General features: G+C 47.7%; 1 pseudogene; it reads right to left on the bottom strand.

The window, feature by feature from the left end:
- Window positions 1–221: 221 nt before the first annotated feature.
- On the bottom strand, window positions 222–27,773 carry LOC131484293 (histone H2B.3, sperm-like; annotated as a pseudogene).
- Window positions 27,774–27,845: the final 72 nt, after the last annotated feature.

The raw sequence follows: 27,845 nt of genomic DNA on the forward strand, positions 1-27,845 counted from the left end.
AGATTCTGTGTCTCCCTCTCTCTCTCTGCCCCTCCTCTGCTCACGCTCTCTCTCTCTCTCTCTCTCTCTATCAAAAGTAAACATTAAAAATTAAAAAAAACCCACATAAACCGATCTCCTAATATGAATGATTTTAGCAGAGTATGATGATGGAGGCCACTACCTGTGCACCCACTGTTCTGATTTTTCAAACAGGAACTGTGGTGCCCACAAAAAGCTGCTTAAACTGAACACTGCTTTCGTGTATTTGGCAAGAGGCAAAGGAAGGAAGGACCAGCCCAAGCGTCACCGCCAAGACTGAGCCCAACACCCAGGGTCTCATCGAACCCCACGTCCGTCTAGCACACGCAGACCTAATCCATTAAGAGACACGGGGGTGCTAGTAGGGAGGTTGGCCTGAGGCCTTCCTGGAGGTGACAGGGTCTCTGCCTAAAGCTAAGGCCGCGCCCTCTCTGGCTGCTGGCTGGGTAGATGCTGACTCAACGCGCCTTTGCAGGGTCTGCGCCTTTGAAGGTCCAGTCTCGCTTTCCGTGGCGCATTGCAGCGCCCCCCAGAACCCTGCTGGAGCAGCACATCACAACCAGAGCGGCTGGCAGTCTCCTTTCTGAGCCCAGAGGTGGCTCTGAAAATAGCCTTTGGGTTCCAGGGCCCGGCGCGCCTCACTTGGAGCTGGTGTACTTGGTGACGGCCTTGGTGCCCTCAGACACAGCGTGCTTGGCCAGTTCGCCCGCAGCAGCAGGCGCACGGCCGTCTGCACCTCGAGGGAGTGATGGTCGAGGCAGGGGCCTGGCTGGCGATGCGCTGGAAGATGTCGTTGACAAACGAGTTCATGATGTCCATGATCTTGGACGAGATGCCGGTGTCGGGATGCACCTGCTTCAGCACCTTGTACACGTAGATGGAGTAGCTCTCCTTGCGGCAGCTCTTTCTTCTGTGCTTTGGTGACGGCCTTCTTGGAGCCCTTCTTGGGCGGAGTGGGAAGGATCCGGCTTGGCCGAGCAGCGCGGGCGTGGGGGTGGGGCAACGCGGCGGTGGGGGCTCCGGGGCTCAGGCAGCGCGGGCACAGGAGCTCCAAGGGGGGCACGGATGCCCGGGTGGGGGCGGCGGGGGCGTCGCAGGGACGCGGGCTCGGGGCTTGCGGGGTACACAGGAACGCCAGGAGGCGGCTAGGGTGGAGGTAGCTGGGGCGCGAGGGTGCGGGCGAAGGGGCAGGGGGCCGCGGACCGGGCACCGGAACCGGGCGGTGGGATCGCAGGAACCGAGATGAGTGCGCCGAACGCAGGCAGCGCTATTTATTGTGTCCATATTCAAATGAAGCCTCCAAGTCGTGGGAATCTGATTGGACGGCAGGCTCTGAGCCTCCGGGACCGCTAGGAGTTTATGTAAATAGCGGATGCTGGCTCTTATTTCCTATTGCACGGCAATCCCACCAATCCGAAGACACAGGTGCCTCGCGCTGGGAGTCAGGTTGAGCATCTTTGTTCAAACCGGGAGAGGAGGGTCCTTTGTGTGGTCACCGGTTCTGGATGGGGTACATAATAATAATAAAAATAAACATAAACAATAACAATAATAATAAATAAGGAAATAAAAGTCTGTTTAACGCTGCATCTCCATCTTCTCCGGGCAAGGGGTAAACACATTTCTGAGGCCCAAAGCTAGGGAGGACAAGCTGATGCTTATTCAGCAAAGGGGAATGGGAATAACTTAACTATTTATTTCCCATCATTCCCCCAACAAAAGTCCAATGTCAGAATTCAGGCGTAAATCCAAATGGCTGAACACTGAAAATCTGTGAAGGCACTCACATTGGAGGTGTAGCAACAGGGCAGACTTGCAAGTGGAAGGACTGATGAAGGGGCTTCCGGGGAAACAGTCCTTTGATTTCAATGCTGACTAATTTCTTTTGAAGTGATCGCTGCGTGCTAGGTACTCCGTATCTAGGGTCTCATCTTGTCTGTGAACGCATCAGAACACAGGCTTATAGAATTGTTAAAGGCTAAACTGAGGCCTACCAAAAATATTAAGAATCTATTGAACAAAAGTTGCTTAGAATCAGGCAACATCCAATTTAACAGATAGAGAAGATTTCCATGGAGCCGTACAAAATGAAAGACTTGTATCGGCAGAACGGAGAGGGAACAAGAAGTCACAGGAAAGGAAAAATAGCATTATTGCAAGGTCACTTTCTTTTAGAGAATGGAAGAGGCCTATTAGACTGATTACCTCACTAGTGCTGATCAGTGTTGCGACCGGTGCAACAAACACCGAGATCAGGGTCCTGAGGGTAGGGGAATGTAAGGAAAAAAAGAGAGAAGAGAAGACAGTTTGGGAACTGGAGGGTCCCCTGGGCTGATGGCCCAAGTGACGGCTTTATTGTTGCTGTACACAATCTTTTATATCAAGACTCTTATGGGTCAGGCCATTGTAAGAATAAACAGGTTTCACATAATCGCTGCCAACCAAAACATTTAGTTCTGTGTTCCTTGTGAATTTTCTAAACGGGTCACGGCAAGACCTTGTTGATAAGATTGCTAGCAAAACACAGTTCCCATGTTTGTTTCCATTTGACTTAGGGTAGAAAAAGGGGAGGTAACATTACTGCCAACACCCACAGACCACAGGCTTCAGGAGTTAACTTTCTCAGCCTTGACAAGGCTTTCGTATGCCCTTGAAAATGGGGGAATGGGAGGGGGAACCACCAGGTTGGCTGAGTCAACAGGGAACCGTTGCTCGACCCGGTCTCAGCCTGGCACCAGGCCCAGCCTCCCACAATCAGGTGATTCCTGATTCACTGGAGCTTAATGCTCCACTTCTGGGACAGCTGACACTTGCAATAAATTCAGTCTTGGTTCTGTGACATGGCACTTAGCATGAGGCACTCCATTTTGGATATGTTGTCTTGTTTTCACAAGAAGTTATCAGTCCCTGAGTTGCCTCCCCCATTAAATTAACTCCTATAGACATGAGTTAAGGTCTCTTATATGTTAAATGCCAAGATGGAAATATAAGGTGTTAAGAATTTACTTACTTGAGCATCACACCTGGGAAGCTCAGAAATGCAGACTCTTGGGGTGCCTGGGTGGCTCAGTGGGTTGAGAGTCCGACTCTTGATTTGGGCTCAGGTCATGATTTCATGGTCTTGAGACTGAGACCTGTGTTGGGCCACACTGAGCATGGAACCTGCTTGGGATTCTCTTCTAATCTTTGCTCCTACCCTGTGCAGTCTCTCTCTCTCTCTCTCTCTCTCTCTCTCTCTCTCTCTCAAAATAAATAAACATAAGAAAAAATAGAAATGCAGAATCCTGGGCCCCATTTCAAAGGTATTGACTCAAAAGTTGTATTTTTTTCTTTTTTAAAAAATTTTTAATGTTTATTTTTGACAGAGAGAGACAGACAGAGCATGAACGGGGGAGGGGCAGAGAGAGAGGGAGACACAGAATGGGAAACAGGCTCCAGGCTCTGAGCTGTCAGCACAGAGCCTGACGTGGGGCTCGAACTCACAGACTGCAAGATCATGACCTGAGCCGAAGTCGGATGCTCAACTGACTGAGCCACCCAGGCCCCACTTTTTCTTTTTTTTTTTAAGTTTATTTTTATTTATTTTGAGAGAGAGAGAGAGAGAGAGAGAGAGCAAGTGGGGAAGGGGCAGAGAGAAGAGGGAGACAGACTCCCAAGCAGGCTCCACACTGTCAGCACAGAGCCCGATGTGGGGTTCAATCTCAAGAACGGTGAGAGCATGACCTGAGCTCAAGTCAAAAATTGGACTCTTGGGCACCTGAGTGACTCAGTCAGTCAAGTGTCTGACTTTGGCTCCAGTCATGATCTCACAGTTTGTGGGTTTGAGCCCTGCACTGGGCTCTGTGCTGACAGGTCAGAGCCTGGAGCCTGCTTCGGATTCTGTGTCTCCCTCTCTCTCTATCCCTCCCCCGCTCATGCTCTGTCTCCCAAAAATAAATAAACATTAAAAAAAAAGAGTTGGACACCTAACCGACTGAGCCACCCAGGTGCACCAGATGTATTTTAAACAGACTCAGATGCATATCACACTTTGAGAAGGTCTAAGGTCTGGTCTGGGTGTCACTTACCTGGCCACTGTAACCATCCAGAGCATTATCCAGAGGCCAAGAAACTTAATGGTGCCCCCAACAGACAAAATGGATCACAGCTTCAGAACAGTCAGCAAGATGCTTTCAAGATACCCACACAAATGCCCTCTATGTACAAATAGGTCTGTACAAACATGTCTTGTGTGTGCACACATGTCCTGTGAGATCCATGGGCCTCTTGAGATTGTGGGTGCCTTGAGCTGCTTTGGATATACTCAGCATTGACCATTTTATCTATTTACCTTAAAAAATGGAGTTGATTTAACGAACATTTCTATAGAGCTCATTATGATCTAGGTAACCATTTAATACATAATTCACATTAGTGCTGATAAGACACTTTCCTGGTATGCACTATTATCAACTCCATTTTATGGATGGGTAGCAAAAGGCTGAAGAAAATATGTCCTGAGTTAAACACGTGGGAGGCAGGAGCTGACCCTGAAAATCAGGCTGATTGGTGCCAAGAAATTTTAAATATTTGGATAGTGAATTGCACTCAATTTTGAAGAAGGAACACTACTTATGATGTGCTGTGTAGAAGAAAAATAGTAAAACACCAATGCATCACTCTGTGTTTCAGTTTCTGACAAAAAAAAAAGTCCAAAATCTTATCATTGGTCTCTCCTGGAAAGATGAAAGTATTGTAGACGAAATTGTACTGAATTCTACAATCGCTGACTCCATTAAAAGAATAAAGCCTTTGAATACAAGGTGCCTTAAGGAAATAGAAAAAAAGGCTTGTTGCTGGATCATTACCCCAAACCACTTTTGTAGCCATCATTATTTTTTTTCTGTGGGAGCTTAATGAGTATAAAAATGATAGTCTTGCTTCCCAGCACCAGTGGGAGACGTCGGAAGCCCGATCTTGCACACGAGGTGCACTCCAAGCAAGAATCTCTTTTCTTTTGCCTGCAGATTTCGTGAGCACAGACTTCTCTGACATAGTCTTGAAACTCACTGTTTGGAGAAGGTCTTTCTGTCTCAGTGAGGCTCACTTCCGGTGGATATTGAAGCTCTAACACATTTATAATGTTGGGGAGGAAATGCTTTCACTCCACCCTCCTGGCTTTGATAGCTGGTTCTGGGAAGTGAACCGACAACAGGCAGATTGACAGGAGAAAAGGTGTATGAATTTATTAATTTTTATTATTACATGCATGGGGGCCTCCCAGGGGAAAAGGGTGACTATCTCCCAAAGCGGTGAGATTGGAGAGCTTATATACCATCTTTTTTTTTTTGAATGTTTATTATCTTAGAGAGAGCACGCACACACGAGCAGAGGAGGGGCAGAGAGCAAGAGGGAGACACAGAATCCAAAACAGGCTCCAGGCTCTGAGCAAGTGTTCAGCACAGAACCCAATGTGGGGCTCAAATCCACAAACTGTGAGATCATGACCTGAGCTGAAGCTGGACACTCAACCGACTGAGCCACCAGGCGCCCCTTGAGAGCTTATATACCATCCTAATTGGAGCAGGGGAGGGGGCTGTGAGCCTCTGAGGGGGACAGTGAATGGTGTTTAGGAAAGATGAGTGGGCCCTTTGGAGAATAGATAGCAGGTGTGATAGTCTGTGACAACGTTTGTCTGGTTGTGGCATGGACTTCTTTCTTCCCTCCTGTGATGAAACCCCAGGAAGGTATTGATGGCAGTTAGGGTCTTTTTTTTGGGGGAGGACCTGTCTTTTTTTTTTTTTTTTTTTTACAGTTTATTTATTTTTGAGAGAGAGAGAGAGACAGAGCACAAGTGGGGGAGGGGCAGAGAGGGAATGAGACACAGAATCTGAAGCGGACTCTAGGCTCTGAACTGTCAGCACAGAGCCCAATGCAGGGCTCAAGCCCACAAACTGTAAGATCATGACTTGGGCCGAAGTTGGACACTCAACCGACTGAGCCACCCAGGCGCCCTGGACCTGTCTTTTTTTTTGAGAGAGGGAGTGAGCACTTGGGAGCATGGAAGGGTCAGAGGGAGAGAGAGAGAATCCCAAGCTGACTCCACACCCAGAGCACAGTCTGATGCAGGGCTCAATCTCACCAACCATGAGATCACAACCTAAACTAACATCAAGAGTTGGATGCTTATCCAACTGAGCCACCCAGGCGCCTCTAGAAGAATAATTTAAAAAGGGGGTCGGATGATAAAAAAATAAAAAAGAAAAACTTTTTTTTTCTTAATGGTTTCAGTGCACAGTGCCTGGTGCTGGTAGCAATTCCTTAACTATGCTCAACAAATGATGGAGTCAGTGAAAGGAGCACATTTCATCATCCTGAATTCCTGTGCCCACCACGGACACCATCATTTTTCTCTGCTGGGATAAAGATGCTGTGCAGTGTTTTTGCCCCACCCCAGCCTGGTGTCTTACACATTCCCACCAATGAGCATTGCTGTAGATGAAATGTTGCAAGCCCCCCCGCCCCCAACAGCTACAGCAGCACTCGCTGCTTATGGATCCTGCAGGGGTGTGGGGTGGGGGGAGGGCTCTGCAGGGAGGCAGCACCCTGAAGATGCAGGAAGGGTGCCAGACCATAATGGTTGGGGCGGGGAGCTGCAGGTAGGTGGGTGCTTGCAGTGACAGTGCACGCACACTGGAGCTCTGCAGAGAAGAGGTAAACCTCCTTGCATGCTTTGCAGGTTTACAAAGCAAAGAAGGAAGGCAGCTTGGCCGGCCTTTGTCCTGGAGACAGCCTCCAGCGTGCACCTGAGACAAAGGCTGTGGCGGGGGTGCTGGGGCTCCTGTGACCGGCCTTGCGTACAAGACCCTGGAGGAGACAGGTGCTAACCCCGCACCCATGCAAGGTTTTGGGGTTGCTTCTCAGGCTGGGCCTGTCCTTTTCTTCCTGTGCTCATTTCCATGTTGTTTCAGCAGGCAGGAGAGAGGGAGTCTTCAGTCAAATCCCAGCTCCAGGTGGGAACGAAAGGCTGGAGACCATGGTGGAGGGGAGGTGGGGGGCGGGTCAGGGAACTGAATCTGGTGTTGGGTGAGCAGCTTGTGGGATGGATCATTGCCATCTCAGTGACCACACAGACACGCAGACACAAAGGCCAGATGTGCTGGCCCCTCAGCCCCTGAGCTGCACAGCTACCCATTCCCCACCTAGGACAGGTTTCGGGTGCCCCCAGGGGCTGGGGTCAGGGGACAAAATGCTCTGGAGGCCACACAGGCCTTTCTGGTTACTTGTTCCTCCACGAGAGTGAGCTCCCGTCCTCATGCGTATATAGTATATTTCTATTACTTCCCGTCTACATACAGATATGCAAAAGTCATGTGGGGAGCCTGGGTGGCTCCATGGGTTGAGTGTCTGACTTTGGCTCAGGTCGTGATCTCAACCGGTTCCTGAGTTCAAACCCCGATGCGGGCTCAGTGCTGACAGCATGGAGCCTGGCTCATATCCTCTGTATCCCTCTCTCTCTGCTCAGCCCCTGCTCACACTCTCTCTCAAAAATAAACTAAAAAAAGGAAAAAAAAAAGTAAAAATGTTGGGGCACCTGGTAAAAATGTAGGTTAAGTGTCCAACTTTGGCTCATGTCATGATCTCACAATTTGTGGGTTCGAGCCCCGTGTTGGGCTCTGCACTGACAGCGAGGAGCCTGCTCGGGATTCTCTTCTCTTCTCTCTCTCTCTCTCTCTCTCTCTCTCTCTCTCTCTCTCTCTCTCTCTCTCTCTCTCTCAAAATAAATAAATAAACTTAAAATGAAACAATCAGGAATCACCCTGTCCCACTAATCTGACTGATAGGCCCCTGCTGTCCCCTCCCTAAAGGAAAGTGACCTTGCAATAATCACCCACCTTTGGCCCCTTATGACTTCCTTGCTTCCCCCCTTTCTGCCTATAGAAGTCTTTCATTTTCGGCTCCTCCGAACGCCTTCTTGTCTGCAAGACTGGGTGCTGCCTGATTCGAATCAGTCTTTGCTGAAATACACTCTCACAATTTTCAATGTACCTCAGTTTCTCTTTCAGCAGTGCTGGTATCAGAAGTGGGACCTCAGGGAAACCCCTGTCAGTCCCAGAGCAACCGGGAACCAGGCACAGGCACCTGCTGAGCCCCTCTGAGCCCATGGCTGTCTTGCCGCCTCCAGTGGTCATGGGTAAGTCCTGGTTGGTCCTGGTCCTCCTGTGTTATGAACTTTCAGACTTTATCAGAGCATGTCTCTTTCCAGACTGGAAATCGGCTGAAGTCAGACTGGGTCCGACTTAGAAACTGGGCTAGGTCTGGGGTTGGATTGGGTCCTATGTGAGGCCTCAAGTAAATCAGATTTTGTTTAAAGGCTGAACAACCAGAGATAATCTTTTTCCTTTTAAGTTTTAATTTTAATTTCAGTTAGTTAACATACAGTGTAATATGAGTTGCAAGTGTAGAATTGATTCAACAACTCCCAGTGCTCATCACAACAGGTGTACTCCTTCATCCCTATCTCCCATTTAGTACACCCCCAACCCATCTCTCTTCTGGTAACCATCAGTGTGTTCTTTATAGTTAAGAGTCAGTTTCTTGTTTTGCCTCTCTCTCTCTTATTTTCCCTTTGCTCATTTGCTTTGTTTCTTAAATTCCACATATGACTTAAATCATACAGTATTTTCTTTCTCTGACTGACTTATTTCACTTAGCACATAATACACTCTAGCTCCATTCATGTTGTTGCAAATGGCAATATTTCATTTTGTTTTCATCACCGAGTACTATTCCAATGCATGTATATACCACATCCTCTTTATCCATCATCAGTTGATGGACATTTGGGCTCTTTCCATAATTTGGCTATTGTTGATAGGACTGCTATAAACATTGGGGTGCATGTACCCCTTTGAAACAGCACACCTGTTTCCCTTGGATAAATACCTAGTAGTGCAATTGCTGGGTCATAGGGTAGTCCTATTTTTAGTTTTTTTGAGGAACCTCCATACTGTTTTCCAGAGCAGTTGCACCAGTTTGCATTCCCACTAGAAGTGCAAAAGAGATCCTCTTTGTCCATCATCAGTTGACAGGCATTTGGGCTCTTTCCATAATTTGGCTATTGGTGATAGTGCTGCTATAAACATTGGGGTGTATGTGTCCCTTTGAATCAGCATTTTTTTATCCTTTGGGTAAATACCTAGTCGTGTAATTGCTGGGTCATAGGGTAGGTCTATTTTTAACTTTTTGAGGAACCTCCATACTGTTTTCCAGAGTGGCTGCACAAGTTTGCATTCCCACCAGCAGTGCAAGAAGGTTACCCTTTCTCCACACCCTCACCAACATCTGTTGTTTCTTGAGTTGTTAGTTTTGGCCATTCTGATAGGTGTGAAGAGGTATCTCATCCTGGTTTTGATTTATATTTCCTTGATGATGAGTGATGTTGAGCATCTTTTCATGTGTCTATTAGCCATCTGGATGTCCAAAGATAATCCTGAGACACAGTGGCCACAGTGGAGAACTTTTAACCTAGATGAAGAGGTGTCCCAGAGAAAAAGGGGGCTCAGCCAAGTAGTCACCATAAAGGCTCGACAGAAAATTGTTTTTCCTCCTTTACAGTTTCTGGTGACCAAGATGAGACCTGCTGGGACACTAGACTCACTCCAGAACCTGCAGATGATGTCCTGGGAGTAAAAGCAGGAGCTGGCAAAGGGTGAGAAGGCTTAGCAGATCTCCATCTGTGGTGCCTGATGGAGAGAGGAAGGTGAAATCTCACGTTGTCCCTTTCTTTCCAAATTCGGACTGGCAGGAGAAAAACATTTTTAAAAATTAGATCTTTGTTTTTTTTTATTAAAAAATTTTTTAATGTGTATTTATTTTTGAGAGAGAGAGACACAGAGCATGAGCAGGGGAGGGGCAGAGAGAGAGGGAGACACAGAATCCGAAGCAGGCTCCAGGCTCTGAGCTGTCAGAACAAAGCCCGACATGGGGCTCAAACCCGTGAACTACATGATCGTGACCTGAGCCGAAATAGGATGCTTAACTAATTGGGCCACCCAGGCTCCCCTAAAAGGATTTTTGTTTTTAAACATGGCTCTATCATCACAGGTTGGCCAAACTGGAAGCTGATATTCAGAGCCTGCTAGGAACTTATTTTTAGGCCTCTTCTCCTAAGTTAAATAAAGCTATGTACACAGAGATAAAGGAAAACATTCTGAAGCCTTTTGTGCTGAAGCATGTACTGAAATATTCCAAAGACACACAGCTATAAACCTAGAACATAGGAATCTTTTGCTTTCCATTGTAGTTGGAAATGTCCCTGATATCACGAAGCAAATTGAGTGTAATATGGCTGGATGGCTGCCTCAGCGCCTTGATATCACTCAGGCTCTAATATGATTCTTTGGGGGAATTAAAAGCCACTGTCCTTATCCCATAAGGGATTTTGCTTTGCAAAAGCAGAAATGCAGTTCTAGAAACAATTCAAGGTCCACCTGTCTTTACCATTCCCCAAATGTCCTGTATACATTTCATGATGCTTGCAGATACCGTAAAAGATCAGGATTTTGGAGGGGCACCTGGGTGGCTCTTGGGTAAGGGGCTGACTTCAGCTCAGGTCATGATCTTGCTTTTGTGGGTTTGAGCCCCACATCAGCCTCTGTGCTGACAGCTCAGATCCTGGAGCCTGCTTCAGATTCTGTGTCTCCCTCTTTCTCTCTGCCCCTCCCCCGCTCATGTCTGTCTCTCAAGAAAAAATAATAATAATAAATAAAATTAAAAAATTAAAAAAATAAAACCTCACAGAGGACAGATGTCAGACACCAAATCAAAGACACATTTTCAGGGGCACCTGGGTGGCTCAGTCAGTAAAGCATCCAACTTTGGCTCAGGTCACCATCTCATGGTTTGTGAGTTTGAGCCCCATGTAGGGCTCTGTGCTGACAGCTCAGAGCCCACTTCAGATCCTCTATCCCCCTCTCTCTCTTCCCCTCCTCTGCTCATTCTCTCTCTGTCTCAAATAAATAGCTAAACTTAAAAAAAATAAGAAATTATAACCAGGATTTTTTTAACATTTAAGTAATCTGCACAGACAGCAAAGATTTTGTGTCCTACTAAAATACCTTACTGTGTTTCACGTTGTCTGTAGCAGGTCTTTGATTATGTAAGAAAATCCAGTTTTCTCATCTTACGCCATACCACCCTGAATGCCCCTGATCTCATCTGATCTTGGAAGCTAAACAGGGTCGGGCCTTTAACATCTTAAACTGCCACTTTGGTCGAGTAGATGAGTAAGTATTATTTCATAATAATCTGTGATCCTATTTAACCAAATGTCCAAACCTTCTGACATTTTCCCCAAATCAAATTCTAAATGGAGCCTTAAATTTTTTTTAAATGTTTATTTATTTTTGAGAGAGAGAGAGAGAGAGAGAATGAGCAGGGGAAGGGCAGAGAGAGAGGGAGACACAGAATCTGAAGTGGGCTCCAGGCTCTGAACCATCAGGATAGAGTCTGACATGGGGCTCAAATCCATGGACCGTGAGATCATGACCTGAGCTGAAGTCGGACACTTAACTGACGAGCCACATAGGCTCCCCATGTTGTCTTTAAACTTAAAAAAAAAAAAATATATATATATATATACATATATATATATACATACGTATATATATACATATATATATACATGTATACATGTGGGTTTGAGCCCCACATCAGCCTCTGTGCTGACAGCTCAGCACAGAGCTGTATACATGTATATATACATGTATATATGTATACATATATGTATGTATACAGTATACATGTATATATATGTATATATATGTATGTATATATACATATATATACGTATATATATACATATATATATATATATATATATATATATATATGCATATATTTATTTTTGAGAGAGAGGGAGACACAGCATGATCAGGGGAGGGACAGAGGGAGGGAGACATGGATCCGAAGCAGGTTCCAGGCTCTGAGCTGTCAGCACAGAGCCCGATGTGGGGCTCAAATCCATTGACTGTGAGATCATTACCTGAGCTGAAGTCGGTGGCTTAACCGACTGAGCCACCCAGGAGCCCCTGGAGCCTTTTGACCTCAAAATAACTTTGACATTTCCCAGAGGGATCCTGGAATATCTCAAAGGACGTGTGTCTCACCTTGTTAAAGAAAGACGTCGACCAGTTAGCTTGATTTGATATGCAATTATGGTATACAAATCATGCAGCAAGCACCTTCAAACACATCATGGTAAACCTTAAGTTGTATGTGTGGGTGTATGTTACTAATATACATGAAATGCTCAAAGTACATAGAAATCTGTTGATACTCTCCTTGTCCAGCTAGCACCTTAAATTGTATGCCACAGAAACATCTACACTTCCTTATCAAAAGAACACTCACCAAATCTTTGAGCATGGGCATTTTTTAAAGTGTTTTTATTTATTTTTGAGGGACAGAGAGACAGAGTGTGAGCTGGGGAGGGGCAGAGAGAGAGGGAGACACAGAATCCGAAGCAGGCTCCAGGCTCCAAGCTGTCAGCACAGAGCCTGGTGTGGGGCTCAAACTCGTGAACCACGAGATCATGACCTGAGCTGAAGCCGGGAGCCCAACTGACAGAGCCACCCAGGCACCCCTGGCCATGGGCATTTTTAACTTTTGCCATTTACAGACCGTTGTTTTACTCTGACGTTCTTGCAAGAGCAAGATTCAGCAAAAGGACCCTGCTGAGTACTCTTGACCACGGACCCCACTGCCAAGCCACCAGATGTTGAAACTTGGGTGCGTATCCCAAACTGAGGAAGGCTCCCCCTGCCATCTGGTCATTTGTAAACACCAGATAATGCCACTGGCCACATATCTCGGGCCATTGCTGAGGGGGATAATCTAACCTCCAATGTCTGTTGGATTCTCCACAATGCGATGCTGGCAATCCTGTCATTCTGCCCGGCACAAACCTTCCCCTTGATTTCCAATGCCTCAGCACACACCTCCTTACTCAGTTAAAAGATAATCAAGACTGACTGTGGCCAGAGGCTCAAGGGGTTTTTGCTGGGCAGCTACTGGTTCAGTAGCAGAATCTGCAACATCAAGAGTGAAGGGGAGGGGGAGCCTGGGTGGCTTGGTCGGTTAAGCCTCAGATTTGGGCTCAAGTCATGATCTCCATGCTGACAGCTCAGAGCCTGGAGCCTGCTTCGGATTCTGTCTCCTTTTCTCTCTGCCCTTCCCCTGCTTTGCTCTCTCTCATTCTGTCTCTCTGTCAAAAATAAATAAACATTTTTTTAAAAATGTAGGAGGGATTATTAAAACAAGACTCCAGGGGCGCCTGGGTGGCGCAGTCGGTTAAGCGTCCGACTTCAGCCAGGTCACGATCTCGCGGTCCGTGAGTTCGAGCCCCGCGTCAGGCTCTGGGCTGATGGCTCGGAGCCTGGAGCCTGTTTCCGATTCTGTGTCTCCCTCTCTCTCTGTCCCTCCCCCGTTCATGCTCTGTCTCTCTCTGTCCCAAAAATAAATTAAAAAAAAAAAAAACAAAAAAACAAAAAACAAAAAAAAAAACAAGACTCCAGACCCCAAATATGGAGTCACTTCTAAGCCCCAGCTCACCAAACCGAAACAATCAATGACAGTGTTAGCTCTCCCAGAAATGGGAACTTCGACCAGACAATCAGGATTCCCTGGTCAGCACTGGTGACAAAATCTGCCTGGTAGGCCCCTGCCGTCCCTTCCCCAAAGGAAAGTGGCCTTGCCATAAGCCACCTGCTTTCTTGCCTGGAATTACTTCCTCATTCCTGCACCCTTCTGCCTGGTTAAGTCTTTCATTTCCTACAGCTCCCTGGCACTCCCTGCTATCTGCTGGGAGACTGTGTGCTGCCTGATTTCAATCAAGTTTTGCTCAAATAAATTTGTAACATTTTTAAGAGGCCTCAGTTTACTTTTCTTTTTAATTTAAAAAAAATTTTTTTAACGTTTATTTATTTTTTGAGACAGAGAGAAATAGAGCATGAACGGGGTGGGTCAGAGAGAGAGGGAGACACAGAATCTGAAACAGGCTCCAGGCTCTGAGCTGTCAGCACAGAGCCCGACGCGGGGCTCGAACCCACGAACTGCGAGATTGTGACCTGAGCTGAAGTCGGACACTTAGCCGACTGAGCCACCCAGGCGCCCCGGAGCTTAATTTTTTAATGTCTATTTATTTTTGAGAGAGACAGAGACAGAGCATGAGAGGGGAAGGGGAAGAAAGAGACACACAGAATCCAAAGCAGGCTCCAGGTTCTGAGCCATCAGCACAGAGCCTCATGCAGGCCTGGAACCCATGAGCTGTGAGATTATGACCTGAGCTGAGTCAGATGCTTAACCCACTGAGCCACCCAAGCGCCCCAAGAGGCCTCAGTTTACTTTTTAACAGAAGAGATCTAGAAACCGGATCGCACATACGCCCGAAAACACAAAACCTGACATTTTATGAGAACGATTTTCCTATACTTGATGTATTTGATAGGTTTTGAGTTTTCAGGAGAGGTGGTCTGCATCTGGGAAGGGAGAGCTCTGGAGAGATGTGCACGAGGGTGTTGGGAAAGGAGAATGGGGCAGATGGAAGGGTGTAGGGAGGAGGCTGGGGGCTGGGCAGGCAGCTGGCCTCACCCACAGGACCGTGCCCTGGGGACACCCCAGGCCATTAGGTTTTCTCCAAGGTTCCCCCTCTTCCCGTCCAGGGCAGCCGCACTGCCATTGTCACCCGCATGCTAGGAAATCGCGAGGATGTCCAAAGACAGGGGTGAAAACATTAAGGCACAAGCGTGGACAAAACACAACAGATTCCAAGCTCAGACACCAAACTGAGGGCGCAGCAAAGGCGATTGGGAAAGGGAAGCTTTGGAAAGCTCCAGAACGTGCCTCAGCCAATCGGGTAGGATTGTTTGAACCAATCCAGATGGGCTGTTCTGGTAAATACCAGAGGCTTGGCTCTTCCTGTTCATCTCAGGGGCCTCCTGAGACTGACTGTGTGCCCAAGGGGTGCCCCCCAGGCGGCTGTGGGCGTGAGGGGGCCCTGAGGCGAAGGTCCCGCACCCCCAGCCTCTGCGCATCCCGTCACCGCCTGCAGTATTGCGTCCCCGCGCCCCTGTGCTACACCTCTGCACATCCCCGCACCATCTGCAGTTCTGTGCGCCCCCCTGCCTCCCCCCACCTCTACACCTCCCAGCACCCGCTGCAATTCTGTAACACCCGCCCCCCCCCCCCCCCCCCCCGCCTCCCATCAACTCTGCAGGTCCTGACACCTTCTGCAGTTCTGTGCCCCCCCCCCCCCCCCCCCCGTCTTCCCCCACCTCTGCACTTCCCGGCACCTTCTGCAGTTCTCCATCCCCGTGGCCCTTGTGCCCAGCACCCCTACACCTCCAGGCACCGTTTGCACTTCTGCGCTCCCACCCCAACGCCCTGCGACCTGCACCTCTGCACCCCTGTACCCACCCCCCGCTTCCACCCGGCCCTCCCAGCGCGCTGGAAGGGCGGCCGGGGGAGGGGGTTCCGCGGTCCCCCACCTGTGCTCTGTCGTCGCCCCGCTCGCCCCGCCCCGCCCGGGGACCCCGGGGGGCGGCGCCGGCCGACGATAGCCACGGGGGCCACCAGCAGTTCCAACTAAGTGACTTTGTGCGGGGTTTCCCGACGCCCTTGGCTCTCAGTTCGCGGTCTTGGGAGAGAGCCAGCTTTTCAGACTCGCTTGGGAGCGGGACTGTGGGAGGGGGGTGGCGACGGGAGGCTCGCGTTCAGAACTCCGGATCCACCAATCCGTGGTAGGCCTGCACTGGGCATCCGGCTGCCCAGGGTCAGCCCCTCCAAGGCTCTGCCTCGTCTCCTCCTGCTGTGGGCTGTCTGCAGCCTCAGGCTGTCTCCGACCTCCGTGGCCAGCCCTCTGCTGGGACAGCAAAGGCATCCTAGTATCTGAGAGAGGGAACCACCTCCAGTAATTTCTCCAAAGTGGGAATGGGCTCAAGAAATGCTTTTCCCAGGGGCTGGGGGAGGGGGGTGGTGGCGGGAGCTTTGGCTGCTGTTTCAGCCTCCTTATTCCGCGTACCCACGCGAGCTCCTGCACACCGCCGGCCTGCACCCCGGCTTCTCGCTCACTTCGCCTCCCCACCTGTGGTTTGGGTTCCCATCTGCATAACTCCCATGAGTTCTCTCTTGTTAGTTACACATATTTTGTTGTTTGTCGGTTCCTATTTGTTTCACAGCGTGTGATTCTGATATACACAGATTTATCTCGTGTTCCTTCAGGGAAAAACTCCAGTTCTTTCCCAAAGCTACCAGCATACACTATTACTGAATTCAACTTGCCTCCGTGGGTTGATACTCACTTTTTTTCAGTGGCTTGTTTTTTCCTACAACGAATGACTGGTCTTGACTTCAGAAGTCAGAGACCTGAATGCTTTTTGCAACTTCCACTCATCATAGAAAGTAGTTGCCTGCTGCTGTTCCCAGAAAAATAGATAACCTGGCCTCTGGCTTCGCTGTCTCCTGCAACTGGGCCCTGGGACCTTCTGGAGCCTGGTCACACCTCCCTCCTGCATAAGCATTGGCTATCTACATGGCCACCTAGCATCCACCCATAATGTGCTCCCCCTTCTGCCTCCCCTGGCCACCCAACATCCACCCATAATGTGCCCCCCTCTGCCTCCCACAATCCACCCATAAATCCTGAGCTTGCAGCCCGGCTGTGGCCTCTACTGCCTCTTACTGTGGGCCATTTTTTGCTATTTTAAAATATAGGGGTCTTACTATTATTATTCAGGTATGCTGAGGTGACCACCATCAGAGAGACAGCTTTTGGGGGCGCCTGGGGGACTCAGTCGGTTAAGCCACCTGCTCTTCATTTCGTCTCAGGTCATGGTCTCAAGATTCGTGGCCTCGAGTCCCACATCAGGCTCTGTGCTGACAGCGTGGAGCCTGCTTGGTATTCTCTGTCTCCTTCTGTCTCAAAAACAAATAAATATAAAAAAGAGAGCTAGAGAGTGCTGTGACACTCAGTTACCCAGAGGAAGGGGCACGTGGCTGCACATGACTGCATGGGGAAGCCCTGGGTCTGCAGGACCTGCAGCCCTGGGTCTGCACTAAAGGTCTTGTGGGCAAGACCTTGTGGGCAAGGAACTGGTAGCCATGGCCTCGGCAGTCCTTGCTGGGGCCCCAAGGCCTCAGATGTCAGGGCTTCAGGATGCAGAAACTAGGAGGCCATGTGCTTCTAGGACTTTCTGCCCTTCCTTACAGGAGTCAAGTCTCCTTTCTTCCTCAGGGGGCTACTTCTGTGGGTTCCCAGGGCTGCGTCTGTTAAGGAACCAGGCTGGTACACTGGCGGAAAAACCAAGCGGCATTCGGAGATCTTGGTGGATCGGAGACTTATTTAACACCGGTGGGTCAGAGGAGACCATTTCTCCAAAGATCTGAGCCCTGAATGTGAGCGGGAAGGGTAATTTATAGTTATCAGCCTCCATATTTGTGCGGGGGTGGTTGGTGGTTTGCACATGCAGCAAACAAAGGAAGAAGAACCCGGAGGAGGGGTCTCTAAGCTAGAGACCAGAGTTTGCTTTAGCTCAATCAGCCATCTTTGGTGTACTTTATCCACTTCTCCAACATTCCCCCCTTTGATGCCTTTTAAAAAAACTTTTAGTAAGCATCACCTTTCAGTTTTACAGGTTGGTACTCTCAGAAGGCTAAGATATGTGCAGTAGTTTGGCGAGGAACAGTGTTTTCAATAAAATGTACCATGGCATTCAGTATACAAGGGCCGATGGATATAAGTAAAATTATGGAGACGAGGGGTTCCACCAGGGCAGGAAGCCAGGATGCCCAATCTGTGAGATCCCATCCTTTCCATTGATACTTTCCTGTTGTCTAAATTGAATTCGTTCCTTGAGTTCCTTAACCTTAGTTATAACTATTCCTGACTGGTTTAGGAAATAGCAACATTCCTTCCCCAGAGAGATACAGGTCCCTCCTTTTTCTGGAGTGAGGAGGTCGGGGGCTTGCCTATTTTGGAGGGTCACTGCCGCCAAGAGTTTATTTGGCTTTGTAAGGTTACCAGAGAATCTGCCACCCGTTCCACCTGTTCATTTAGCTCTTGAGATGGTCTATGGTGTAGTCCTATGGATGAACCTGTGCCTCCTCTTCTGGTTCCTATTCCTGTTGAAATTCCCGCTCCTATCAGAATGGGTAGCAGGACTGCCCATTTAGCCCGGGACTTGAGGCTAAAGGCTGTTAGGAGCTGATCTTAAGTGTATATGGATATATCTGGGGTTAGGAAGACGGAATAACATATCTGAGTCCAGCTGGCCTCTAAGCATCGGTAGGACGAATTAGAACACAGAACACTCCAGGGGTTAAACACCGGGTTGCATTCCTCTTTAAGGTTGTATTTCTTCCTCATAGAGAGGTACTGTTCATACCTTCAGGGACTGTACAGATTAGATTCTCGGCATTTGTGAGCCAGACCCCAGTGGCCAGGGGTCCAATTAAGACAGAGGTGTTGGTTTTGAGATTTTCAGGAATTCCCAGGTCGAAGGGATAGGAGTGGCTAAGTAAGCCCTCCGGCTGAGGGGAAGCACATCCAGCAGGTTTGGGCGTGATTATTTATTTTGTGGAGGACTGGTAGAGTGGTGTTAGTCCAACGTTGGAGTGGGGAATTGGTAAGCATCTGATTGAGGGCTGAAAGGTTCAAACCTTGGTAGGCTGCCCAGGGGAGTGGTTGCCTTTATGGCTTGTATTACCCTATCCTGGGTATCCTTCATAACTGTTTGAAGGGATCTGTTGTGCACCTCTCTCCCATCCGAGATCCCCCATTGAGGAAGGTAAGTGTAGCAAGCTCTCTTCCCTCTCTGGAGGCCGTTGTTGTGACATGGGTTCCCGACATTTTGGGTTATCTCTATGGTCCAATACTTATCATTGAGGCACCGGGTGACTGACAGAGTGGATGTTTTCCCCTTGTAGCAAACTTTGTGGAGGGAGGTGAAGGCGCTGAATGCCCTTGACTCCCTTACTGTCATATAACAATCCTGGGGGCAAAGTGGGTAAGAGGCAGTTGTGAAGGTGAGAGAGGTTATCATAATATATAGGCAATACTTAATAATTCTCCCATTCAGAGGAGGTATGTGAGACCCAGCATGCATCTTTTGTCCCATGTCCAGCTTGTTGGTGCATTCTCTATCAGCCCAACAGTAAGAATTAAGATCAGGGCTATGGCACCAGTAAGGGGCAAGGGCTGGCAGAGTTGCATCCAAACCCCTGGGCTTGGTCCACATGTTGATTCCTCAAGCTTCTGTCATGCGCAGGCCAGCCATCTTCCGGGGCGTGGCTGGAGCAGGGCTGGAGATCTCAGGAGCCAGTGTCTTTTTGAGGGTCAGTTTAAGCGGGTTGACTGGATCTGGATCACTTCGCCAGGTTGAGGGTTCATCTGAGTTGGCCTTAACTCTGGAGTGATGGACCCATGGGGTGATACCTGAAACTGAATCCTCTATTTGGTTGTATATCTGTAAAGTCCACCTCCAAGTCTTTGAAAGGGGTGGGTTTCTGGTAACTATCAGACCAGGTTTAGGGAAGATATGGTTTGCATATTTAGAGATCCATCCTGTTCAGGTGCTTAAATAATCATATGCCCATGGGGTCTTATTATTATCCACATAGTATAACAAGCACAGAAGATTGCCTATATATGAAATACTGTAACAATTTTCTGAAGTTTACTTCAAGTTGTCTAGTTTAGGCAAACAACAAACATTTAAAGACAATCGTAACTAGCATTTAACATCCATAACTGTGCATTCTTGAAATTTAGTTGTTCTAAAACTCACCCTTTCCAGAGATAGCAAAATTGAGACCAATGCATTTGTAGAACAAATCCAGTCTTAACAAATCTGGCCTAATTATTTATATAAGCTCAGCAAGAATAGGGATTGGTCATGAGGATCTTTTAAAGTTTGCTTTGCTGGAAACTTTTATAAGGAATCTCCGGGTTGAACCTTTAATAGCCTCTCCAGGCCGGAAGCCAAGCCAAATACTTGCCATCAGACAGGCTGCAATACCTGTAGAATTGGGCAAATTCCTCTTCATGAGGTCTCAAAGATATCCTGAGGTTCCTGCACCTGCCAGGAAATGACCTTCTTTACTCATCTGGTGAGGTTGCAGTCATGTGAGATTACGGGAGAGACCCCCCAGAGGAAGTGCCGTCCCAGGCCACCCTCCCTCCTTCTCCATACAGCCTTGCTCATCTTAACATCTGACAGCTCTTCTATTCTTGTTGGTCTAGTAAAGGTGCAAACTGGTCTCACGTTGTTGCCAAACAACATTTAGACCTTTATTGTTTTTTCTCATTGGGGTCCATTCAACGTATAGCATTACATTAGTTTCAGGTATACAGTATCTTTGTTCGATATTTGGATATATCGTGAAATGATTACCGCAGTAAGTCTGGTTAATGTCCACCACCCCACATGGTCACAAGATTTTTAAGATCTATCCTCTTAGCAACTTTCGAATATGAAATACAGTATCACTAAGAAAATAGTTGTTCTTAACTCTGCTATAATTTCCATTTCACTGATTTTGCCTTAAATTCTGTACTTTTTTAGTTTTGTTGAAGAAGTCCTTCTGTGCCTCTGGGTGACAAATGTACTGTCCTACGTTTTTGTCTGTTAACATCATGGTATTGGCTGTGAACTTTCTAAGACCGGTGATTGCTTCAATTCTCACTTCAGCTCACCTGATATGTGTCCGTCCATCTGTGTGATCTCTCTGCGTCCTTCTGCAAAGTTTGGCTTTCTGTGTTGTAGAGTTTGTTGAATACTTCAAGGAGGCTTTCAAATAACACGTAAGTGTTCATAAATCTCTAATTAAAATTTTTGGGTTATAACTTGACTTATTAACACTTTATTTATTTCTTTTTTAATTTTTTTTTAATTTTTTTATTTTTTAATATATGAAATTTACTGTCAAATTGGTTTCCATACAACACCCAGTGCTCATCCCAAAAGGTGCCCTCAATACCCATCACCCACCCTGCCCTCCCTCCCACCCCCCGACTTATTAACACTTTAGTACAAGACCTTTACAATGCTGTTTCCTTCTGTATCTAAGTGCTGATTTTTCCTTGTTAAAAAAAAATCACAATAAATGGAGAACTTATACAACCTTTCACCCTGCATTAGATGAATATAATCATAGATTTAAAGAGTTTGCTTTGTAGTTTATTTATTATTTTTTGGCTTAATAATTTCTGCTTTTATATCTACTTTTTTACTTCGTGTTTACTTTGGTTTACTCTGTTTTTCCTTCAGCATACTGAGTTGAACGGTGTATTCAGTGTCCACAGCAAATTACCACAAAGTGGGCACCCTGAAGTAATAACAGACCTTTATTGTGTCATGGTTCTGGGGGCTCCAAATCCGAGGTTCCCTCTGAGCATTCTGTGCCTCCATGTAGCTTCTTCTGGTCGCTAGTGCTCCCTGGCAGTCCTTGGCTTGTAGACGCATCACCCCAATCTGTCCCCATCTTCATGTGGCTTTCTGCATGGGTGTGTGGCCCAATTTCCCCATTTTTCATAAGGACACCAGCCATTGGCTTAGAGCCACATGGGTCAAGTATGACCTCATCTTAACCTGATTGCATCTATAAAGACCTTCCTTCCAAATAAGGTCACATTAACAGGCTCCAGGGGTAGGACCTCAACATTTCCAGTTATCTTTTTGTTGGATGCAATCAGCCTCCTCCCCACCCCAAAATATATGAGCTAATTTTTTTAAGTTTATTCATTTATTTTGAAAGAGAGAGCAAGAGTGGGGGAGGAGCAGAAAGAGAGGGAGACAGAATCCCAAGCAGGCTCCATACTGTCAGCACAGAGCCCAGCATGGGGTTTGAACTCATGAACCAAGAGATCATGACCTGAGCCGAAATCAAGAGTTGGTCACTTGACTGAGCCACCCAGGTGCCCCCCAATATAGGAGTTTAAAGAAACACAATTTCCCTTTTTTTAAAATGTTTATTTATTTTTGAGAGAAAGAGAGAGAAAAGAGAGAGTGGGAGAGGGACAGAGAGAGAGGGAGATGCAGAGTCCGAAGCAGGCTCCAGGTTCCGAGCTTCCATCACAGAGCCCGTTGCAGGGCTTGAACTCACGAACTGTGAGATCATGACCTGAGCCGGAGTCAGACGTTCAACCGATTGAGCCACCCAGGAGCCCCGAAACACATTTCCTTTTAAGTAGAGCTTATCTGCTCCCACACATTTTAGCGTGCAGTAGCTCCCATATATATCACGCCTAGATATTTCCAGTATCTCTCATTTTTTCTACCATGTTTACATCTTAAGTTCTAGCAAGGTAGAATGTAAAGTAAAATGGATCAAAAACGTGAAAGAAGGACATTACTTTCTAGTGCAAGGAACTCTAGATCAACATAATCATTGTTAGCACAAGCAGGGAACTCACTTGTCATTTGAGAGCATGAGAAACCTTTATCATCTGTTTAGTCATGTGAAAGGGCTCATTACATTCTAAACTGTCGTGTTCTGCATTCCTAGTGTGCTATGGTTTCAAGTCACTAACCAAAATCAGGTATAAATTTGATATATATGGACACTAAATAGGATATAACCTGGTCACATTTGGGTTAAAAACGGACTCGTATGTGGTATTAAAAGCATTTATTTATCTATTTATTTATTTATCTATTTATTTATTTATTTATTTATTTAGCAAACATGCTTTTATTGTAGTCTAATTGAAATTCTGGCAATATAGAATTATAGATTTTCTTTTTTTCTCCTAAAACTTAATTTTTAAAAATTTTTTAAATATAATTTATTGACAAATTGATTTTTTATGTTTATTTTTGAGACAGAGAGAGTGAGAGCAGGGGAGGGGCAGAGAGAGAGAGGGAGACACAGGATCCAAAGCAGGCTCCAGGTTCTGAGCTGTCAGCACAGAGCCCGACTCAAGGGCTCAAACCCACAGTCTGCAAGATCATGACCTGAGCTGAAGTCAGACGCTTAATCACTTAACCGACCGAACCACCCAGGCACCCCTTTGTTTTTATTTTAATGTTTATTTATTTATTTTTAGCAACAGCGAGAGCATGAGCAAGGGAGGGGCAGAGAGAGAGAGGGAGAGAGAGAATCCCAAGCAGGCTAAGCTGTCAGCACAGAGCCTGATGCGGGGCTCAATCCCACGAACCGTGAGATCATGACCTGAGCTGAAGTCGGATGCGAAACTGTGACCGACTGAGCCACACAGATGCTCCAGAAATATTTACATGGTAATAAAAAGAAATAAATACTACCTGCAAGAGTGATTGAGCTTAGCTGTATTTTAGACTGAATACAGCTTTAAATACACACATCACGATTGAAAACAGGCTGAAAGATGACTTTTCAAGTGTCCTGTTCTGAAACCCTAAGAAATCCTGGAAAATGATTCCCACAGATCACACTGTAACTGCAGTTTATGTTTCCATGTTTCCTATCTACAGTTTTCTTTTTCTCAGTACTTGCAATTTGTTTAATCATCAATATTCCTATCTTCATCCCTACCCCCACTTTTTGACCCCAAAGTGAAGACAGTAAGTGGAAAAATCCAAAGGGAAATACATAAGGAAGAGTCTTTAGTTTAGGAAGTCTACCAGTTTGGGGGACGTATCAGCCTGATGGGTGTGATTTTCAGAATCTCTTACAAACCCAGAGAAAACATTGTACTTGTTTGATTATCAGCTTATTATAAAAGGATCTGGTTCCGGGACAGCCAGATGGGAGAGTTGTATAGGGTGAGGCACTGGGGAAGGGGTCACTGTCTCCTGCAACCTGAAGGGTACGTGACATGTAACACCTGTGGGGGTGAAGCTGCAATGTAGATGTATTACAATGAAGTTGTGGGTCACTTGGGGGCAGTAGATACTGGGGAGACTGCATGCATACTGTCTGGAACTTTCCCTGGCTGTCCCCAACTTCTGCTCTGCTTGCAGTGGGGTGGTTGATGGTCTCCAACAGCTGGTAAGTCAGGTTCCCTGCTCACACCTGGGTAGTTGCCTCCTCCATCACTCCCCACTCGAGGACTTTTGGCCTGAAATCTGAGGGGCTTGAGGGGGGGCAGCGGAGGCCTTTTGTGTGACTATTTTCTGCTGTGAAGGGGTGATGCTCCTGAGTCAAAGTTCCTTGCTTTCTGTCAGGATTGGTCTCTCTAGTGTGGAATGTGTGTCCAGCGTTACTCCAAGGGACTGTCCAACGAATCAGGAAGGGAGCAAGTGAAAGAGGAGGCTAAGAAGGTGTGGGCCAAGGCCTAGGCCCAGGACACTTGGAAGGATGAGCTGAGGCCCCAGGACAGAGAGCAACAAGGATTTCCCTTCTTTGAGGGAATGGCCCCGTTCTTCAGTTTTGTCTGCCTGGTGGAGGACGGAGGACATTTTGGGTGTTTTCCTGGACTTTTGCCTGACTGGTTAACATGGAAAAACAACACTGTTCCTTTACATATAGATAGGTACCTCCTTGGTCTGCAGTTAGTAGGTCTAGGGCCCTGTGATTTGGGAAGACCACGGTGATGAAGTTTTGGGGTGATGGGGGTTTGTGGGGTCCAGAGCCGATGGCCAAGAAAGGATTCTTGAAGACATCTTTGGTGCAAAAAGGTGATTTTATTAAAGCACAAGGACAGGAGCTGTGGGCAGGAAGCTGTACTGGGGTCATGACGGGGTAACTGATTATACACCCTCAGGTTGGGAGGCAGTCAGGGATAGAGTAAGTCTCTAAGGAATTTTGGAAGCAAGGTTTCCAGGACCTTGAGAGGGGCTGGCTGTTGTTAGGGAAACACCATTTATTACCGTTTAATAAAACCTCAGTAATGAGAGCCTTGAGATATATATCGGGGGCCATAAGCTTGGAGTATGATTGCCAGCATCTATCTTGGGGGACTTGCGATAAAGGAAGTAGACTTACAGGGTCCTGGGGGGTCAGGATAATGTTAAGCCAAGATTCCCTTTTGCCCCAGCAAAGTGTCCTCATACAGGCAGCTGAGTTCCTAGAGGGAGGTCACTTTGCCTATGTCAAGGACTTTTCAATGGGCTGTAGGCAGTAAGGGAATTTCATTTTTAAAACCCCTTTCCTTTGTTCTTGGGCAGCCAGGAGTGTCTGAGGAATATCACACATTCCACCAGGGGGTGGAGGGTGGGGAGTGGAGTTTGTAACCTGTCAGCTTGTCCTATGCTCCCTCACTATTACTTGTCTCCTTGAGGGTTGTTGGGGTTTCACTGCAAAGGAGGAGGTTTCACCCATGTGGAAATTGAGAATTTACCTACTTATTTTAGGCACTTGAGATGCCTTAGACTCTGGGAAAATAAATAGGGAAGGATGGGGCGCCTGGGTGACTCAGTCAGTTAAGTCTCTGACTCTTGGTTTTGGCCCAGTTCACGATCTCATAGTTTGTGAGTTCAAGCCCTGTGTCGGGCTCTGAGCTGACAGTCTGGAGCTTGCTTGGGATTCCCTCTCTCTCTCTCTCTCTGCCCCTCCCCTGCTTGAGTGCTCTCTCCTTCTGAAAAGAAATAAACTCTAACAAAATTAAAAAAAAAAAAGCAGATAAGGACACAGAGGTATCATACCAAGAGCAGCAATGCTACAGGAAAATCAGTGCTGTCCATGCAATCAGAGCGCTCCTGGACAGAGGAGATACTCTCAGAGTCTTGACAACTGGGCAACACAGACCCAGGGGATGGACAGAGAAGATACTCCCAGAGTCCTGACAGCTGAGCAACACAGACCCCAGTGAGAAGAGACAGGCCCTGAGGAGGTTAGGACCCAGTAATTAATTGGCCTCCGCATCCAACAGGAATTGAAGTCTTACCTGCCACTTCCAGGGTCACCTAGTAATCTCCTGCTCAGGAGCTGGAAGGGGCATAGGGTCTCCTTGTTGCAGGGCCATCCATGGAGAAGGGGCAGTCCTGGGGGGAAGTCCCTCCTCCAGTGTCCCATTGCTTTGCAAAGGGGGTAGGGAGTGGATAGCTTCTCCCTCTGGGGACACATGTGTGTCCCCAGTGTCTGGGTTTCCCTAAAGTGTAGCAGTTTCCAGTAGCGGCCATTGTTCCAGGGGACCGAGACCACGGAGGCTAAAGTGGCCAGGTCACAGGGCAGCCAGCAGTGTGCTGGTGTCCTGCCCTTCCTTTCCCCTTCTCTTTCTCTATCCTGGCCTTCCTCCTCTAAATCCCACTGATAAAACATGGAAGAGGCCACCTGCATTTGGGCAGGGGAGCCTCTCAAGTTGTCTTCTGGTGTCAGGGGTTGACCGGGCGAGGAATCAGTTGGCCAGCCTCGGATTCGGGGCCCAAATGGGTACGGGTAGTTAGAGCATCCCTGAGCCTTTCTAGAAAGGATTTTTCTGGCAGCCTGTAGTGTACCTTAGCCATGTTAATTTGTGGGTTTAGATCCATTGTTTCATGCCTTCCAGTAGGCAAAGAGTTGGGATCTCCTGTCCACCTAGAGGAAAGACAAAGACAGTAACAATCCTTTGGGGCTACAGGTGTCCCCGCTGAACCCTAAGAGTCATCTGGATAGCCTGGGGCCCAGAGACATCTCTCTGGAAGCCCCAACTACGGTTCCTGGGTCAGGGGAGCATCCTCCATCCGTGGACCTCTTGGTCTGGTGAGCCTCCCCAAGAGGGAACCCTGTCCACCCTAGTCGATGTGTCTTTCCTCAGGAGATGGGGGAACTGTCTTCCCTGTACTGAGATACCATCTAGTTTGGCAAACCAGTGTTGGGTCATTTCTTTCACCCTGCCTCCCTCCATCCTCCCCAGACCAAAGATTTGGTCAAAGATCCTCCCTCCCACGCCTCAGGCAAAATGTAGAAAACACAAGTGATGAGAGCAGAGCAAGAGGATTTGAAAATGGTGGGGTCTCTGTGCACAGGGCTTTGGGAAGTAATGTAGAAATTGCTGAGGTTCAGAGCCAACCGCCAAGAAAGAATTCTTGAGACGTCATCAGTGCCACAATGTGGTTTTATTAGAGGGCGGCGACAGCACCAGTGGGCAGAGGCAGCACGGGGGGTTGTGAGGAGTGACTGAGCCTATCAGATTTTCTCCCCTACAGCGAGAGGAAGACATCAGGGACCCGGAAAACTGAATCTATAGGTTTCTGGAAGTTTGGCTAGTGATTAGATTGCTTTTTTCCTTGTAAATGATTGAGGCAGTTACAAACTGATGGAGACTCCAGTCAGGCATGACTGCGATCCGGTCAGATAACCACTTGTCCCCCCAACAAAGCATGAAGAGGACTAGGTCTTCCTTGAGGAATGTTACACTCGCCCTAGTCAGGGACTCCTCAGTGGGCTGTAAGTTGTAAGGAGATTTAGTTTTTTTAGTTTTTTTTTTTTTTTTTCCTTTTGCCTCTGTTTCCCACCTCAGAAAGCACAGGAGATGCAAGATGGGGGGGGGGGGGGGGAAGGGGGGTGGTCAGCGTCCCAGCTGCACAGGGGTCAAGGGGGCGGCGAGGCCCCTCCCTCACGCCGTCCTTGCGGATCCGCCCGGCCCCGACAACACGCCAGCTGGACGCCCTGTCCTCGCCCTCGGAGTTCAGACCCAGACTCTTATGGACGCACGCGTTTCCTGGCAGTGAACGCAGAGAAGGGTGGAGCGGGAACTCAGGGAAGAGCGCGCCCCGAAAGGTCCCGCCTTCGCCTTAGTATTTCCACATTCTCCGGCTCCTCTGGTCCCGCCTCCGTCCTCCCAGTCCCCGCAGGGCCTCTTTCCGGTGCGCCATTTTGGATCTTTCCCAGCCAACACCGGGAAACCACTATGCAAATATAGTCTAATGAGGCCGTGGGTTACTTTG

Source organism: Neofelis nebulosa, chromosome 1 (assembly GCF_028018385.1).
Source record: "Neofelis nebulosa isolate mNeoNeb1 chromosome 1, mNeoNeb1.pri, whole genome shotgun sequence".
NCBI classification, from domain to species: Eukaryota; Metazoa; Chordata; class Mammalia; order Carnivora; family Felidae; genus Neofelis; species Neofelis nebulosa.